Here is a 20,628-nt window from a genome sequence, read left to right as displayed (position 1 = left end):
AAATCAAGGAAAACAAATTCTGTGGTCAATTCTGCTCTATCTCTTTCTCAGTATTTGATGGTAGTTATCTACTGTGTTTCTCTGTAACAAATAAACTCTAAGGTGAAAGATCAGGTATTATCTCAGTTTCTGTGTGTATCAAGAATCCAGGAATGGCTTCCCCAGAGGCCCAAGACCAGGCCAGCATCTCTCAGTAGGGTGCAATCAAGTTGCTGGTTAGGGTTACAGTTATGCCAAGGCTCAGCTGGAGAAGAGTCTGCCTCCACTTCACTCATGTGGTCACTGGCAGAATTCAGTACCTTTTGGATCAGTGGACTGAGAGCTTCAGTTTCCACTGGCTGCAGGTTGGAAGCTGCCCTCAGTATTTTGCCATGTAGACCTCTGTGGCTTGCTTCATCATAGCAAGCACATGAGGCAAGAGAAGTGAAGAAAGAGGAGAGAGAGAGAGAGAAAGAGTGTGTGTGAGAGAAAGAGAGAGGAGGGAGGACACACAGTAGATGTAACTCATTATCAGAATGTCTTGCATTTGCCATATTTTTTTTTGAAGTGTAATTTTGGCACTTTTACTTGATTTTTAAAGTGAATACAAGTATCTTTGCACACAAGTTCTCATTCTAGAGAAACAGGATGTTAAAAGGTACAAACATCTTTCTTCTTAAAAAGAACACAGAAACAGATAGCTTTACCTGTCAAATCCTTGGTTGGAAATTTTATAAACCTGGTTTGATTCACTTAACTCCAAAACTTTTACAAAATTATTTTTGTTTCTGTCAGTTTTACCTGGCTATCTACTTCCAATATACATACATTTGGCCAGAGGTCCATAAATAATATTAACATTTTCAATGGAGAAATCTTAAAGTTTTAAAGGGAAATACAGCTCAGTAAAGAAATTCTCCTGGAATTTCTTGTAGCAATGGTTCCTCAAATTTAATTCATTTGGAAATGGCTTTTTGCTCCATTTTCTCTTTTCAGACTGTCTGCATTGTCCTAAAGTATATGAAGTAACTACAGTTAACTCCTCAGTCACAAATGGTCCCTCACATTCTGGCTTCTCAGTTTCTTCATTAATTTCAGCCACAGAATCACCTTCTTGGAGGATGTCTGCTGCTCCCACTGTTCCCTTCACCTTGAAAGGACTGGGAATATTGCTTGGTGTCAACCATGGGTGTCTAAGACATTCCTCAGCAGTGGCTCGATCTTCAGGTTTCTTAAGTAAAAGTTGCTTGATGACATCTACAGCTGACTCAGATACACCATCAAATTCTTCCTCAGAATAGCTTATATTTATCTGTGAGATGTTCAAGAACGTTTCTTGTTTATTATCGCCTAGGAAAGGCAATATTCCTGTAAGCATGATGTATGTTAGCACTCCAATGGTCTACACATCTGTTGCCATGGTGATAGGATCATAACTAAGAATTTCAGGAGCCACATATTCAGGAGTACCCATAATTTCTCAAAGCTCTTCACTATTCTTCATTAGTCTTGAAAGGCCAAAATCAACTATCTTAATGTCACCCAAAGGAGATTCACTGGTCAGCAGAATATTCTAAGGCTTCAAATCAAGATGAACTACATCATGAGTGTGTAAAAAGTGGACACCTTCTAAAATCTGTCTCATGAGCCTCTGAACATCCTTTTATTTAAAGGTTTCTTCTCGGTCTGCAACACACTGGTCAAAGATTTTGCCCCCAGCAGCGTATTCCAGAACCAAGAACATTTCTGAGGGAGTCTCATATACTTCATGTAAACTAATGACCCAAGGATTGTCCTGTGCTAGTTCAAGTACAGCAAACTCATGAATTATCTCCATCCGACAATCTTGGCCTTTTCTTTTTTTTTCATGAACTTTGCTGCACACTCTTTTCCAGAATCTTTCTTTATATATTTGCTCACTACGGAAAATTTTCCCCTGCCCAGGCTCAGGCGGTGGCCATCCTGGAAGGGCGTGGTGCACACCTCCACAGATCTCCCTCAGCAGTCCATGAGCCTGGAGCAGTGGTGGTGGGCCTGCCTGTACCAGAGCCTGAGGCGGTGGCCGACAAAGAGCCGCCGCTGCCTGGCTTCTCTAGAGCTGCCATATTGCTTTTTAGAAACATACCACTAGGTCCAGCCCACGCTCAAGGATAGCAGAATACAAAGAGCTTGACTATCTGGAGGCAGGATCACTGGAAACTGTTAAGAAGCAGCTTGTCACAACTATTAATAAAGATCACAGGATCCTCAACTTGGTAGAACATATGGAGATTATCTAATTTCTGTATTTAAAGTTAAGAGAACTGATGTCCTGAAAAGATAAATGCATTTCCCCAGATCACAGGGCACAAGGTGGCAACCATCTCCTAGCAGGGACATCTGAGGCCTAGTTTGGTGCTTTTTTCACTATAGCCACTGCCACCATGTCTATGTCTGTAATATGGGGTGATGACTGGGTTGCCCTCCCCCTAAACAGCTGTGAGAAAACAAAGCGTTCAAAGATGTGAATATCTTCTAGAAAGCATAAAATGGCAAAAGTTATACTATTATCCTTATTATTCCTCTGGCAAGTGCTTAAGCTAAAGATCAATTAAATTTGTGAGATGAAATAGTAATCCTCTGTTCCCTGTTTATTGTATCAGTCCTAATAATCTCAAGTTTCACCCTGTGAGGATCTTTCTCATTAATGACAATACCTGTTCACCATAAAACCATGATGCTTCTTCTAAGCATCCCCCATGTGAAAAGAATAGATCAGGGATACTGTAGAAATCTAAGCATTGTGGCATCTCTTGGATCTCAATTCTACCTAGAGCTAGAAAATCATACCATGAACTAGAAAAGAGGTTCACTCCCACCAGAGTCCTCCAGGATCCCCACCTACGCAGGACTTTCACACACACCTGCAACGTTACCTCACCTAAACCCAGCGCTCTCATTTGTTGAGGATCTGTGTTGTGCTGACCACTTTTTCTAGCGTTTTTTATGTATGGAAAATCTTGATATTTGAACACACACTGAAGTCTATATACGATATAAATGAGAAAAGAGTAGGTTCAATCCCTTGGCAACTTCATAATCAATGGACGAATGAAGAATTGTCCCAAGGCGTACTTAACATCAAAATTTAAGTTCATGTTCTTCCTTGTGTCATTATGAATTTTCATTTTCCTAGCTGTATTCCCCATCAATCCAAAGCAGTTTGAAGGAAAAACGTTGCCTTCTCTGTAACCTCAGTGTCCAGCACAGTGTTGGAATTAGTATCAGTAAAATAATTAATGTGCATTGCCCTTTTTAGGCACATTTATCATTTTACTGTCTTTCTAGATCTCTGAGGGCAATATCATGCCTTGTACTTCCTTCTGCAGCTAGGACAAGTACTCTAGTGGATTTTTCTTCACCCTCCCTGTCTCCTCATGAGTGCCAGGCTATGACCCCAGGAGAAAAACTCCAGTTCAGTGACTTGTTGTAGAAAAGATTGTTGGTGCCAGAGATCAAACAGCTTATCCCAGGGATCCCACATATACCTGCCAGGGGACAGCTCTGGGTCACACTGTTACTAAAAAGAATAAAATGTGCATCGCAGTGTCTGTCTTTGCATGCAGAGCCTGGTGCTTCATACCAAGAACTTTGGTCTAATTTATCCCAAATTGTCTCCTCACACTTCAGAGAAGGCAACCTCTTCTTTTAGATTCCAGATTACCTGTTAGTGTAAAGACAGAAAAGTGAATCAGGAACTTTGGGATAGTCTTTATACTTTCTCCTGAGTCTTATTGTTCCAAAATATTTACTCTTCCAAGAGTCTGACATAGTACCTGTATAGCCTCCTCAGGCTCCCTATATTTAACCTTATGTGAGCCTTGAACATTAGCCCAGGTCAATTATATATATAATTGAAGTGTTTGTTTATAAAGCTTTCATCACAATCCACAAAACAACAATATTACTTTGTCAGTCCACATTACCAGGGAAAATCTTCCTGCTGTTTTCCCAGCTGTCACTAACGTTCATTCACCTTGTCTCTAACTTCATGGCTCCTCGCACTAGCTCTCTTCCTTCCTGAGGTAATTGAGAACAGGAATCTCCCAGTCAAGTCAGTTCCCACTCTTCTAGCCAAATGTTCTTTATTTCACTTATTCACTGGACTCACAAACATCCCCAGAGTTTATAATAATCCAGGGAGTCACTGAATTCCAATTTAGTATTTCCTTTGCCACTAAATTCATCTCTTTATTACAGTTGAAGTCTTAACAGTATGCCTCAGTGCCAGATCATATAACATTTATCTCACAGCTGAGGTGCAAAGAGGATATTCCTCAAAATATCTTGCCTTTTATCCAGGAGCTATAAATATCAAGAAAAAAAGCCTGGTTAATTTAATGTCAGCTCCTGGCTCCAGCTGTGCTGTCTACAGTTATGATAACACCCATCATCTGTATCATTAAAGCCCAGGTAAGGATTTATTCAATGCATGTAAGATTGTGATAATACCCTCGTTCTCTTTGTGTAAATTTTCAAGAGTATTTAGCTATTTGAGGTAAAATGTTAAAGTGGTTTTACATTAGCCAACATTGACATTGAAAAACCCTCATTTGCTGAAAGTTATTCAAATATACAGAATAAAGAAGTCAGATCAGACAAACTCCAAGAGAGGAGACCACCCAAAACCAAGATTAGCATCTGATAGAGAAGAAATGGCAGCCTCCTAGGTCCTCCTGGCACTTTGCTCTGAGGTAGCTTTGTCTTTCCCTTTAGTGTACCAGCCTCTCATCTCGTTCTACATAAGAGGATCCTCCTGCACCTTCACATCAGTGTCTAGCAGCAGCAGACTTGGGGCATTTGAGGGTTGGGCCAGGGTTGGACCACTGGATCCTCATAGCACATAATCCTGTTTCTCCCCTGGGCCTGTTTCGGACAGCTGGGCTTTTGGTCAAGGAACATGTTCAAGTAGGTACAGAGCATTTTATATACACAGCATGTCTAAATATATAACCTTTTTTAAAATTACAAAGACCTGGAGAAAATGCAATTTTAAAAACTTGAAAGCTGTGGGAAAAAATGAAAAGTAAGTAATTGTTTTCATTTTTTTATGCCCTCTAGGATTGAAGCCATTTGGGTTAGTTTAGGAATGTAAAATTGATCATTTAATACTTAAAACACTTCTAAAATTCTGTTTTGACATATTAAATGACATAGTCTTCCTAGGTTTAGGAAAATGAAATTATATTTAAAAGAGAATAAAGAATACTGAGTCTTAAAATAAAAAAATGAATCACTATTTTTTGTGTGACTTGTTTCATGTTTTACTTCCAGACCTTCCTGTCTTCAAAAACAACACTCTGTTGTGCTCTAAACAAGACAGTTTAACTAAACATAAAACAGTTTCAGCAAAACTTCTTACTTTACATTCACTATATTGTTAAGTTTCATATTTAAAGTGAAAGAGGTGACTGGTACTCACTTATATAACAAATAAGGAAAACTACTTGATTTTTAATACTCAGCTCTGACCTTATTTTTGCCATTTATTCACTGTGTTTAAAGAAAGTCTATCAAGCTCTCTAAGTGGTGGTTTCTCATTTGGAAAGGGAATCAAGAGTATCTTTCATATTTGCTTTGTAAGCTTTTTATGAGTCTCAAATAAGTTGATAGAGAATTTCCTTAGTGAATGGTAAAATCTAATTTAAATTATTCATCTTCCAGTACCTACACTAAAATGATGACTCTCTTGACATTGTCCATAGTAATTAGTAAAGATCAAATGTATTGGTTCAAGTTTTGAGCACCCTATGTAGCCAACACTGAATTAACTGATTTCACTCTAGAACTAAGGTGAGAGGAGAGCTTTTCATCACTGCCCCCAGTAACCAATAGAAGAGTTCAACACAGTAGATGACAGAGTCTATTTTAATGCATAATATCATTGTATCTGCCCCCAAATGGACAGATTCAGATATTTTTCTTTTAGTCTTTACATCTTCTATTTCTTTTTCTTGCCTTATCACACTGCCTAGCATTCAGCAAAGTATTGATAATTTTGCTTTCCCATGATGTTCATGAAGATTTCAGAATGAAACACCCCTCACTTTACATTGACATTTCAATTTGATTACATTTGGGTAATGACTTTTGGCATAAAGACTACTGAAATGATTTTGTGTTTTTCAAAACATCCTATTAGAAGGCACAAAATGCTATTAGCAATATCAACTTCAATTACCTTAAGTGGATATCTGTCAGAATTTTTCACTATAAAGTTGTTATGTTTTCATTAGTAATTAATAAATATTTTAAGAAACATTGAGGCAAAGTAAAAATCCTGTTAACCCTCAGACTTTGACTTATTAACTTCATTCTCTGATAATTTTGACCTCAATTATAATAATGACGGTTGCCACAAAGTAATTTCCTGGGTCCATCTTTTTTGCTACATTTTGTCATTGGCTTTCTACTGTAAGGATGAAATTTATCACTTTGTTTATCATTTGTTTATTTTTATAGAAATATGACTCATAGATTCTTATTCTATTCGCTTATAATTATTTACTATCATTAGTGGTTTTGAGCTTAAATTGACCCAGATTTGGCCAGTGGGTTCATTCTTGTGTCCTTTTGATATGTCACCATTATTTTGAGTGCTTCTTTACTTTTTTGCCCAATGAGACATCCAGACTTGTTTTTATTTTCCATCTCCAGTCCTGGATTCAGTAATTTTTCCAAGGAGCCCTGTGTTTGGTTGGTGGAGAATGATACTAGATGCAAAGTCCTCAGCTATGTATAGTTATTGTTACTTTATAGTTTTTGATTATGTATTTTCTCATTCCTGCCTTTATTTTTTGATTGAAATATTTATTCCACTTGCTTTAGATATTATTATTAACATTTTAATTTGTTCTAATCAAATTTTCTTCCTGTTTCTACTCTTTTCTTGCCTTCTTTTGAATTAATCATGTCTTTGTTATTCCATATATTCTTTTTACTTCATTAAATAATTCATGTTTTCATTATTATTGCTGTAGGCGTTATCTTAGAGATTATAATATCCATCCTTCCCTAGTTAGTGTATAATATTTTTTAAAGTTGTAAAACTAATATACTCCTCTTCTCCTGTGTTACTGTTTTCATGAATTGTCAGGACACATATATTTCAAATCTCACAAGATATTCTTATTGTTTTATGCAGTAAATATTTAATTAGATTTCCCTGCATATATACTCTTTTTAGTGTACTTTATTTCTCTTTACAAGCATTTTCCTTCTGTGAGGAACACTCCTGTAGTATTTCTTTTAGTACAGGTGTCCTGGTAATAAATTATCTCAGATTTTGTTTGTCTGAAATGATTATTTCATATTTATTTTTTAAAGGATTTTTGATGGGAATAGAATTGTAGACTGAGAATTATTTTCTTTCTGATACCATCCCACTGGCTTTCTGAAGTTTATTCTATTTCTTTTTGTTAGTACTTTGAAGGTAATCTGTGTTCCATCTCCGCCTGATTTGAAAATTTTCTGTGGTCTCACTTTTTTGCAGTTTTACTGTACCAAGTGTTTGACTTACACACCCCTTCTAATATGTCTCAATATCTTATAATGTAGCTTACTTTATCCATGCAATCTTTAGCAAGATAATCAAGTCATTAGGATAGACTCTAATATGACTGGTGTTCCCTATGAAAGGGGGAAATTCAGACACAGAGATGGAGACTCGTGATGCCTATGTTATGATGTCAGTTGTGTGACAGAGCAAGTGTGCCAGAGAGCTTGTTTTTATAACAAAGCTACTCTCCTGATAATCCATTCATCCATAAATGGCTGCAAAAGACACACCATTAGTATATTTCTGACTATTAAGTTTCCATATATGAATTTGACAGACAAACCATAGCAGTATAGTTTTCTTTTTCTTGCCCAGTGCAGAGGCCAGTGCACCATCAGATAAGATCATAAGATATCTATGCAAAATAGATATCTTAGTGATTGTAGCATTTTGGAATTTAGAACTTAATGTCTTTGACAAACTCAGGGAAATTTTCAGACATTATCTCTTCACACATTCTCCTACTATCCTATTCTCTCTTTTTTCTCATTCTAAGAAGCTAGTGTATAATAGATATCTTCACCATAACCCATATATTCTTACTTTTTTAAATTCTGTAGTTTTCTCTTTTTTTTCTGTGTTCTATAATTGAGATATTTTCTAACAACCTATTTCTTATTCTCTAATTCTGTTTTGGCTGCTAAAGTACACCAATCTATTAAATTCTTAATTTTAGTTACTGTATTTTTGATTTCTAGGATTTCCTTTTCATGTACCCATGCCAGTTGACTAGGTAAATTACTCTATCTTGAATATATTAATTACAATTATTTTAAGACTACAATAATTTTAACCTGGATTCTCCATTATTAATTTTTTTCTCTTGGCTTTTGGTCTTTCAGTCTTGTTCAATGCCTCATCCTGTAACTTTTGATTGAATGTTTGATATACTTCAGAAGAAATTACAGTGACATGATACAACACTGCCTTTCTTCAGATAGAGTATTAGCATACAAGACTGACCAATTAAGGAGTGACCTGTTTCAGGCTAACTCTTTCCTCTTGGGCAAATTCCTTTCAGGTGTCTCTCCAAAAGTCAGGGTGTTTGAACACAGGGGCCCCATCTTCCTTAATGTATTGTGAATGCCAAACCTTGACTCTAGTACCACAAGACTGCTAAAGTCGAGTCACGCTGAAAACACCAAATCAGCCCGCTGCAGACAAGAAGGTCTCCAGACACAGTCCTGAGGTCACCAGTCATGCTGAAAACACCAAATCAGCCCACTGCAGACAGCCACCTGGTTCCACACTACAAAGATGCAGAGGACACTGGACCACCAGACCACTGTACTGGAGCTAATCAAGTTCTCAGCATTTAAAGAATTCCTGCCCAGAGGTAGGGGCTTCTGAGCTGCCTTCCCACTGCTCTTGGTCCAGAGGAAGGGGCTGCCCGGCCACCATCCCTCCTACCACTCCCAGACCAGAGGAAAGGGCTTTGGGGCTGCCGTCCATCCCACCACTACCAGACCAGAGGTGCCAGAGGTAGGGGCTTCTCAGCAGCCATCCCACTGTTCCTGGTACAGAGGAAGGGGATTCCGGGCTGCCAAACGTCCAGCCACTCCCAGCCCAGAGGAAGGGGTTTTTGGGCCACCATCCCTACCACTGCTCCCGGCCCTTGGCCCACCTATCCCAGCTCAGAGGAGGTGAGCCGAGCAGATGTCAACAGCACCCTCCCATCCCCATAGTCGAAATGAGAAAACATGTAAATAAGTCTCAAAACCAGACTTCCAGATCTCCTACAGCAACCACAAAGGAAAACAAGATGGAACACTCTGATACTCAACCACCTGGACCCACTGAACTGGCAACAAAAGGGGATCTGGAAAAAATGAAAACAGAACTAATTTCTGAGATAACAGGAGAAATTGTGCTCCTAGCGCAAGACATGATTGATAAATCTAGAGAGGAGCTGAGGAACATGATGGAATCCCAACATAGGAAACAAACGGAATCCATAAAACAGATGCAAATAGATTTCCAGGACATGAAAAACTCCATTGAAAGTTGACATAGCAGAATGAGCCAATGTGAGGGCAGACTTTCAGATATAGAAGATAAGATTGCAATTAGTGAGGAGGAAAAGAAAAATTGCTTCAAAACTGTAAGGGAAAATGAAAACTCAATCCAGCAACTGCTAGATGGTGCAAAGAAGAATAATGTAAGTCTGATCGGACTCAATGAAGAAACAGGAGAGAGTGGAGATGACATAAAAAAAACTCTTCACAGAAGTAATGGCAGAAAACTTCCCAAGGAGGGGGAAAGAACTTGACATACAGATAAGTGAGGCATATAGGACTCCAAATAGCCTTGATCAAAAAAAAATCTACACATAGGCATATAATTGTTAAGATTCCAGAAACACAACAGAAGAACAAAGTTCTACAAGCAGTTAGAGAAAAGAAACAAATCACATACAAAGGAAGCCCATCAGAATCACAGCAGACTTCTCAACACAAACCAGCAAGGCAAGAAGAGCTTGGAGTGACATATTCCAAGCCCTAAAAGAAAACAGGCTCCAACCCAGATTGATGCACCCTGCAAAACTATCTTTCAAAATTGATGGAGAAATAAGATACTTTCACGACAAAGAGTACCTTAGGAACTTCATGAATACCAAACCAGCACAAAGAATTTTACACAAAATCCTGGGATCAGACATTGAGGATCACAACCCCAGGAAGCACAGCACAATGAACCCATCTGGCATGACAAGAAATTAAATGGAAAGGGAGAGAACCCAACAAAAAGAAAACGTCATGGCAACGATAAGTCAATATGTTTCAGTTATAACCATCAATGTTAATGGTCTCAATTCACCAATCAAAAGAAACAGACTGGTAGAATGGGTCAAGAAGCAAAATCCAACAATATGCTGCACACAAGAAACACACTTCATTCAAAAGGAAACTCATAGACTGAAAGTTAAAGGGTGGAAAACAATACTCCATGTGACAGGAACCCTGAAAAAAGCAGGAGTAGCTATCCTCTTTGCAGATCAAGTAGATTTCAAACCAACACTGATTAAGAGAGACAGAGAAGGACACTACATCCTTGTAAAGGGAAGAATCCAAGAGGAAGAGATGACAATCATAAATATCTGTGCACCAAACACTAGTGCACCCAGCTCCATAAAACAAATAATAAAGGACATGAAAAGTCATGTATGCACTAATACAACTGTAGTGGGGGACCTCAATACCCCACTGTCACAAACAGATAGATCAACTAGACGAAAAATAAACAATGACATACTAGAACTCAATCAAACTCTTGAACAAATGAACTTAACAGATGTTTACAAAGTCTTCCACCCCACAAAATCAGAATACACATTCTTCTCAGCTGCACACGGGTCGTTCTCCAAAATAGACCACAAACTCACTCATAGAACATATTTAGGTAAGTGCAAAAGAATTGAAGTTATCCCCTGTATATTATCAGACCATAGTGCAATGAAACTGGAAATCCATATCAAAAGAAACTCGAAAAATTTCATAAACATATGGAAATTGAACAACACACTTCTGAATAACCAATGGGGCAATAGAGGAAATTAAAGAAGAAATCAGACAGTTCTTTCAATTAAATGACAATGACAATACAACATAACGGAATCTATGGGACACAATGAAAGCAGTCTTACTAGAGAAATTCATAGCAGTGAATACGCATATTAGGAAAGCAGAACGAGCCCAATTAAAGAACCTGATGCTGCACCTCAAGCTTCTAGAAAAAGAAGAGCAGGACAACCCCAAAGATCATACAAGGGAGGAAATTATAAAGATCAGAGGAGAAATCAATACAATGGAGACTAAGAGAATGATACAAAAAAAATCAATGAAGCCAAGAGTTGGTTCTTCGAAAGAATCAACAAAATTGACAAACCCTTAGCCAAACATATCAGAAAAAGGAAAGAAAAGGCCCAAATCCATGCAATTAGGAATGAAAAGGGTGAAATTACAACAGACCCAGCAGAAATCCAAAGGATCATTAATACCTACTTCCAGAACCTATATGCCAGTAAGATGGAAAACACAGAAGAAATAGACAGATTCCTAGATACATATGAACTACCAAAGTTGAATGAAGAAGACCTAAGAAATATGAACAACCCAATATCAACCAATGAAATTGAAAATCTAATTAAAAACTTATCAACTAAGAAAAGCCCGGGCCCTGATGGCTTCACTGCTGAAATCTACAAGACATTTAGAGAGGAACTACTGACACTACTGTTTAAACTCTTCAGTGAAATTGAAAGGGAAGCAATACTCCTGAATTCATTCCTGGAAGCAAGCATCACCTTGATCCCCAAAACAAAGAAAGACCCAACTGAAAAAGAGAACTATAGGCAAATCTCACTAATGAACATAGACGCAAAAATCCTTAATAAGATACTGGCAAACAGAATGCAGAAGATCATCAAGAAGATCATACACCCTGATCAAGTGGGATTCATCCCAGGGATGCAGGGATGGTTCAACATATGAAAATCAATGTAATACACTGTATCAATAGAGCCAAAGACAAAAACCGTATGATCATCTCCATAGACGCAGAAAAAGCATTTGACAAAATCCAACATGCATTTATGATAAAAACCCTATAAAAAATTGGAATAGATGGTCTCTACCTCAAACTGATAAAAGCCATCTATGAAAAACCAACATCCAATATCATACTAAATGGTCAAAAACTGAAATCCTTCACACTAAAATCAGGAACAAGAGAAGGATGTTCACTATCACCACTCTTGTTCAATATAGTTCTGGAAACATTCGCCAAAGCAATTAAACAAGAGAAAGAAATAAAAGGAATAAACATAGGAAATGAAGAAGTCAAATTGTCATTATTTGCAGATGACATGGTACTCTATATAGAAGACCCCAAGAACTCCACCAAAAGTCTTCTAGACTTAATAACCAAATTCAGTCAAGTTGCTAGTTACAAGGTCAACACATAAAAATCAATAGCTTTCCTCTACACGAATGACAGACTCACAGAGAGAGAAATAGAGCAAATAATTACTTGCACAATAGCATCCAAAGAACTGAAATACTTGGAATCAACCTAATGAAAGAAATCAAGACCTCTCTTATGAAAACTATAGTACTCTGAAAAGAGAGATTGAAGATGATATCAGAAAATGGAAAGACATCTCCTGCTCCTGGGTAGGAAGGATTAATATAGTGAAAATTGCCATATTTCCAAAACTGCTATATGGATTTAATGCAATTCCAATTGAGATCCCAGCAGCATATTTCATGGACCTTGAGAAAACAATCCAAAAATTCATTTGGAACAAGAAGAGACTCAGATTAGCAAAAGCAATTCTTGGCAAGAGACGTGGCAGGGGGTATCACAATCCCCAACCTGCAACTCTACTACAAAGCTACTGTGATAAAAACAGCATGGTACTGGCAAAGAAACAGACTTGAGGACCAGTGGAACAGATTAGAAGATGCAGAAACAATGCCAGACACACTCAGCCATCTTATCTTCGATAAAGGAGCCAAATCCCCTCACTGGAGGAAAGACAGCCTCTTTAATAAATGGTGCTGGAAAAATTGGGTTTCAACTTGCCATAGATTAAAACTAGACCTACATCTCTCTCCATGCACTAAACTAAAATCAAAATGGATGAGAGATCTCAATATTAAAATAGAAACTCTGAACCAGTTGGAACAGAGGTTAGGTAGAACCCTTGAAGACATTGGTGTAGGAAAAGATTTTATGAATGAAACCTCAGTTGCCCTTGAACTAGCACAAACAGTCAACAAGTCAGATCTCTTCTTATTAAACAGCTTCTGCACAGCAAGAGAAAATACCAGCAGTGTGAAGAGACAGTCCACAATGTGGGAAAAAATCTTCACCTGCTCTCCCTCAGACAAAGGTCTACTGTCTCGAATCTATAAAGAACTTAAAAAGATCAGACCTCCCAAATGGAAAGACCCAATCCGAAAATGGGCATCTGAAATGAACAGACATTTCTCAGACAAAGAAGTAGAAATAGCAAATAAATACATGAAAAAATGTTCAACATCACTGGTCATTCAAGAGATGCAAATGAAAACAATGCTGAGATTCCACTTCACTCCAGAAAGAATGGCTGCTATCATGAAATCAACCAATAACAAATGCTGACGTGGCTGTGGGGAAAGAAGAACCCTGCTCCACTGCTGGTGGGAGTGTAGACTGGTGCAACCACTGTGGAAATCAGTATGGAGATACTTCAAAGAACTAGGACTGGAAGTCCCATTTGACCCAGCTATTCCACTGCTGGGGATCTTCCCCAAAGAATTAAAAGAATCATACCACAGTGATATATGTCCACCCATGTTCATAGCAGCACAGTTTGTGATAGCTAAAACTTGGAAACAGCCCAAATGCCCATCAACTGGAGACTGGATAAAGAAAATGTGTTTTTTTTATAAAATGGAGTACTACTCAGCCATAAAAAATGAGAAATTAGAGACATTTATAGCTAAATGGATGCACACTGAAGCGATACTCTTAAGTGAAATAAATAGGACACACGTGTATAAATACTGAATAGTTTCTCTGGTGTGAGAAACTGAAAGTGTAAATAAGGACTAGAATGTATAATAGGTAATGTGAAATACGAAGAAAAGGGGCAAAGGGGAAGGAAGTGAGAGGGGTAGGGGAAAGGATAGAAGGGTACGGAATTAATATGAGAAAATGGAAAAATAGGAACAAAAATCTTTGTATATAGGGAGGAATGGAGGGGTTGAAAGGAGAGCTGGGCAAGGGTGAAAAATAAGAACCAAGAGAGACTATGTAAAGGTGCAAATTTCCAATGCTGAATGTCATTATATTGTATACCTAAAATGTACCAATGATTAGAATGAATAATCGATAATGCAAAATAGGAAGAAAAGGTCCAAAGAGGTAGGGGTAGTGGGAAGGGCAGAGGAAAGGAAAGAAGGGAAAGGAAAAATGCTGAGAAATGGAAAAAATGGAAATAAAGTCTTTGTAAATAGGGTAGGGTGGAGGGGGTGATGAGAGGGCTAGGAATGGGGAAAAAATAAGAACCAAGACGCATCATGTAAAGGTACAATTCCCAATGAGAAATGTAATTGTGTTGTATACCTAAAATGTATCAATAAAAGAAATTTTTTTAAAAAAAGACTGCTAAAGTCGGTTAAATTTTGGCCTCTTAGCAGCAGGTTTTTGTTTTGTTTTTTTCTTTTTTGCATGATTTCTGAGAGCATTGCCTGCCAAACGTTTGCTTTGGACTACACAAATGTCTCAAGGGGAAATTGTAAAAAAAAAAAAAAAATCAAGTTCTCCTCCCTGTGGTTTCCTTTTCTGCAGGTTCTTTCTCCTCCTTTAAAGGAAAATAGCTGTCTTGACAGCTCTAGACTCCACATTGTGCCCCCTCACACATACACAGTAAGCTGGCCAAATCTCTAGGCTGCCACTTTCTCTTTGCCATTGCTGCCAAGGTATGTGAATCAGTAAAGGCCCCTCATGAGGAGAAAAAGCAGCCATAAATGCCAAGCTCAGTTCAGTGCAATTCTCTTCTCTTCAGGCTCATAAACCTTAATGCCTGGTTCTTCTATTTGTTTTGTAATGCTGCAAAAGACCTACTTTGTTTCCCTCTCCCCACTCCTTAACATAGGTCATAGATTTCTAGGTGGAAAATCTTTTCTGATACCATCATTACCATCATAGTCGAAAGTACAGTGTTTCCTCTTTTTACTGGCTGCTTTAACAATGGAGATAATCATCTCTGCCTGCTTTTCCCATGGGAAGATCTTAAGTTAATTGAACTTGGAGAAAAGGAAAGTAGTAAGGGGAGGAGAATTATTAATTTAAAATTTTATTTGCCAAATCTTGAGTATTCACTTTCTGAAAGACATTGTTCAATAAAAGATAAAGGAAAAAAGAGGAGAGGGAGGGAGGGGAGAAAAGAAAGGAGGGAAGAGAGGAAGAGAGAGAGAAAGAGAGTGAAAGAAACTTCCTAGTTCCATGAGGCTTTCATTCTAGTTAATTTAAATATATTGGGAAGTAAATAAAACTTACAGATAACTACTACTCAGAGAATTAAAATGAGGTGAAAAAACACTACTTGGAAAGACTTTCTAAGGAGAGGATATTATTAAATCTGGGATCAAAATGATGAGAAGTTTGCAACTATCTTAATATCAAGTGGAATAACATTCAAGTGAGGAACAGTTAAAGGTAAGTCTTCTGAGAGAGAGTCGAGTTAGCTAAATACAACTATTAGTATTAACAATCTTCCTTCTTTCTGATGGCCTTCTAGACCCCGCTACTGGAGAAGCAAATAGGAAACTGGCTGGCAAAGGAGATTGTGAAATATAACTTGAAGATTCAGCCCCAACAACACAGAGTAGAGTACAGAAGAATCAGTGTGGGCTAAGAAGCAACAGTTAAAAACTTCCTTTATGAAAATGAAGATATTCTCCACCTCTTCACAGAAAAAAAATTGATACAAATTTCCAGAATTCATTGTTCTATCTTCAGATGATATTATTTATAGCTAAGTCAATTTATTCTAAAACCTAAATGATAAAATTTTAAATTAACCATAAGTGATGCTTCTTATATGGAAGGGAAGGGCCAGGCATGATGGCACATGCATATAGTCCCATAACTCAGAAGGCAAGAGCAGGAGGATTCCAATTTTAAGGACAGCTTGGACAACATGAAAAGTTCAAGATCAGCCTGGACTACACAGTAAGACCCTGTCTGAACAAAGAAAAAGGAGAATGGGAAGGGAAATGGACAAATTTAATGTATGCATATGAAAAAACTGTAACTAGTCACGCAATTATACTTGATATTACAATATTCATGGTTCCCCACCTATTATTGTGTTTGTGTTTTTCTTACTCTCGACTATCATCACAGCTGGATGGGATCTTTTATTTGGGGACAAACCAACCTGTCATTCTTGAAGGCTGTAAGTTCTATCTGTATTTGGTTACTAAGTTTTAGTATTGGGGAACTGAAGCACTAAGTGTCACCCTCAGGAAACCTCAAGTTTCAAATATAGTTACCTCTGTCTATAGTGGGGAAGAATTCTTTTCCTCCTTGGGAAGAAATCAACCAACCAGTAAAATATGGTTCTTCCATTGCCTATTGATTATGTAGCATAAATGTCAGGTATCAGCCTTACCTTCCAGTTAAATCAAATTATTATTGTTTCTCTAGGGAAGTTACTTGTCCATTGACAGCTGAGGTCTCTAAAGTTATACAGCCAGGAAGTAAAAGTCATGCTGCTACCTGGACACTAGTGCTTCACCACCTGTATGCCAAAGAGGGTGCAGAGTAAACATAGAGGAATGCACAAAGGAGAGGAACACTGACACTTTTTTACAGCTCTTTGATGTTTGTCCTCTATAGATGAAAGATGCAGTAAGAGATTTGCCATTGACATGGGCTCCCTGATTTCAGCTGAAATGATAATATCCCAAAGAAACAAAGCTCACACGGAATGTGTATCTTCCAAAGACAAGATAGGCGCAGTCACCACAGGGGCAGCAGAAAGAGTGGCTCCGAGAATTGTGCCTGGATTGTTTCAGGTAACTAAATGATCATGCTTTCTTTAGAAATAGGCAGCTTACTCTAGCTATGCTTGATCTATATCTTGCCATTCTTATAAGCACTTCCTGAGCTTTTAATGTGAAGTCATCACTTAACGTTGTAAAGAGACATTAGCGGAAAGAAAATAGAAAATACAAATGAATTTTACCCTTATATATGCTACTAAAATTGACATGAACATGGGTAAGAAATTTCTCTTCATCTTTCATAATTTTAAAATGAGAATAATGAAATGATATAAAATGATAAAAATAGATGTGCATATTAAGCACCTACAATGTACCAAGTATTGTTTTAAACATTTTATATAAATTATCTCGTCCAACCATCTTATGAGATGTGTCCTATTGTTAAACCCATATTGCAGATGAAGCAACTGAAATGAATAAAAGTTACTAATGAATCAAGCATCAACAGCTGATTCATCAAGTGGTGGCTCAGAGCCTTAATCTCATGCCACTGAGTACATGAATCCTTTCTGTCTCAGTTTTAATGTCTGTGGTTTTCTTTTCCAAGTCAGCACTGAGATCTCACAACAGCCCAAGCTGATCTCCAGGAATGACCAATTTTAGAAAAACAGAAATCAGCTTTCTGAAATTGGGCTGATTGTGTAACTTAACTCAGTTGGACTAAATTGTAAGTATTTTTTTTTTACCAGGCATCCTTGCTCCACAGGCTTCTGGGCACTAGAACAAAAATAACCAAGTGCATAATGATCACAACTGGGACAACTTGCCCAAACAAATCTATGCCAAAGCACACAGGAGAGTAAGGGAAATAATTCTCTCTCAACACCCCTACACCCCTACACCCCTAATCATTCTGGGACACTTCATAAATAACTGCCAATGAAGAGACATAGTGATGGATAGGTGAAGGCTGGTGGTCACAGTGTGTCTCAAGGGATGACGCTGGCTTGAATGTGGGACACTCATACTCTTAATTCCTGCCTGACTCTAAACTTCTGCAAAATGATGAACTTGCTATTATCATCATGGAAAATTAGCACTAAAGGAATCACCAGGTTCAGATTCCAGAGTTGACACGTGAGAATGGAAGCCCAGTGAAACATAGCCATTCCCAGAGCTCAGCCATTGTCACTACCCAGACTTCTCTGTCCACACAATATCCCACTGCCAACCAAGTCCCTCGTTATCTAAACATCAATTTTCTCACCTGTAGAATGGGAATAAGCTGACCTAAAGTTAATACTGGAGAAGTTGTTTTTATAACCATATACATAGAAATGCCAGTGGTCTGAGGGTTTGGAATGAAAAATGTTCCTTCTCCCTGGGTGATCATTTCCACAGACTTTAGCAAAAGAGTGCCCTAAGGCTCTCCAGAAACCTCTCTGGAATTCAAAGAGAGACACACAGAGATTAATCCATGAGGGACAGAATGAAAATATGGGAAATTTTTAGTAGACAGTGAAAGAGTTTTTTAAAAGCTCAAAATATCATTTGATAAACCACAGATATTCTCAAGGGGAAAAGATGATTACTTTATTTCTTGTGTTATCGAAGCCCACATCAGACAGAGCACTTTAGGATGTATCAGGTGGGGTGATCTGCCATTAACAAAAGTTGTCCAAGGTGAGATTTGAATCCATGGACTTTCTGCTGTGTGTCTTTTCTCCTTCTCAGTCTAGAGACAACTATTCCCATAGGGACTAACTGTTCCTGATGACTTCAGTCTGCCAAATTTCAAATAAGGTGTGTTTGGGCTAATTGTTGTCATTTATTGTACAGCTACTTTCTCCTACCTATGACTTGACATTTCTTATAAACCAGAGATAGCACCCAGTGCTTAATGTGTATTATGCATGTAGCCTATCCAAGAGCATGATAAAGAAGGTTAGTGTATGTGACTGAAATGTTATTATAACCTTCATTTACTTCATGAAAATACTGAGGCCCACAAAGGTTCTTGAAAGAATCAAGACCGAAACAAAGACAATCTAAATATACTATCTGCACTGCTCACTCTCTCATTTTTCCTTCCTATGTGCAATGGACAAATCTCATGAGTTACTTTGCAAATGTATAATACTATTTTTACAAAGATTTGAGAAGTTTTCATATTGGTAAAATATTAAGCTCATTCTGTATAGTTTTAGAAGGAAAAATTAGGCTCAGTGACTAAAAAGCATAGCCAGATATCAGCTGAATGTAGAGAATTTTGTGTTAGTTGGTATGGCCCAATAAATGGAAGTAGCTATAGTGTACCCTGAGTTAGGAACTCAATTCGTTCTCGAATTGAACTTGAGTTGGTCAACTGAAGGCTCAGGCTCCTCTACATACCCTTCGAAGTCTCTCTCCTGCACACAGGCAGATCTCAGTGTCCTTAGAGAGATATTGGCCCAGGATTTCCCAATTAACTCCACACAGGAAAGGATGTGGTAATGTTCCTTCCAGAACTCTTTAAGGGTTAAATCTGTATTTGAGAGCATCTGGAAACACAGTGGCTGGCATTTGAGTCATAACTGAAGACTTTGTTTGTAAGTTAAAACTAACATTCCAGCTGTAACCCAAGTTGTTTGTATGTCAGCCTGGTTGTAACTTGAGGGTCCACTCTATTTTGTAAGTGTAGCCACAGAAATTACTGTTCCACATTGCCAGGAACCACACCTTAGGGATTTCTGTTCTGAAGCCCCAAAGTTATATGTCCCCTGAAATGTCTCAGTTTGGTGACCAGAAGATATCAGTAAATGACAAGTGAAAATATTCTTTGTCTAATACAGCTTTCCATGGAGATTCCACACCAACAGTGGACTGACCAACCTCCTAAAACACTAATTGAGAAGAAAAATAAAGCAATAATGACAAAAACACACAATTAGTGAATTGCAGAACAGACTTTCTTTTCTGGGCTTATTCTTTTTTAAAGTCATCATACTATCTCGTCTGAAAACTTTTCTCTATTTCATTCACTAAGTTGAATTCTTCCTTCTTCCCAGGCCATCTCAAGTCTTACCTCTGTCACAAAGAGCTTCTCTGGACAGGATCAGGCCTTGACACTGGCCCAACCCACTTCTGCATTAAACTCCAGCAACATTCCTTTTTGAAAGTCAGTACTCCCATATTGTAAAAAGCCCACAGAACAAGAATATTCAAGAAAAAACTTCAGAAAAAAATACGTATCCTGAAGATAAATCCTAAAACAGTTACTGCCAACTTAAGAGAGTAGAAAATATGACACCCGATCTTCAGACAGAACCCTAGCAGTCAACACAGTAGCAGGCACATTGTAAGTATTCAAAAATATCGATCAAAGGAAAGAAAAATAGATGGAGGAGGGAAGGAAGGAAGCAAAAGTGGGCTAGGCACATTTGTGTGATAGTGAAGAGAGTCGACAAATAATAAAAATAATGAGTATCTATGTTGGGCAATGGTATTAGGACAAATGGTCAGTGTAGGCACCAATTCTGAAGAGCCCTGAAAGGCTGGATAAGGCCTGGAAGC

General features: G+C 37.9%; 1 pseudogene; it reads right to left on the bottom strand.

Moving 5' to 3' along the window:
- Nucleotides 1-786: 786 nt before the first annotated feature.
- Nucleotides 787-2,084, bottom strand: LOC101720819 (serine/threonine-protein kinase 17A pseudogene; annotated as a pseudogene).
- Nucleotides 2,085-20,628: the final 18,544 nt, after the last annotated feature.

Source organism: Heterocephalus glaber, unplaced genomic scaffold (genome assembly GCF_053883595.1).
Source record: "Heterocephalus glaber isolate CG9 unplaced genomic scaffold, H.glaber_assembly_v1.0 deba00000331, whole genome shotgun sequence".
In the NCBI taxonomy this organism is placed as follows: Eukaryota; Metazoa; Chordata; class Mammalia; order Rodentia; family Bathyergidae; genus Heterocephalus; species Heterocephalus glaber.
The sequence above is the reverse complement of the archived record's forward strand: the minus strand, read 5'-3'. Positions and strand labels throughout refer to the sequence as shown.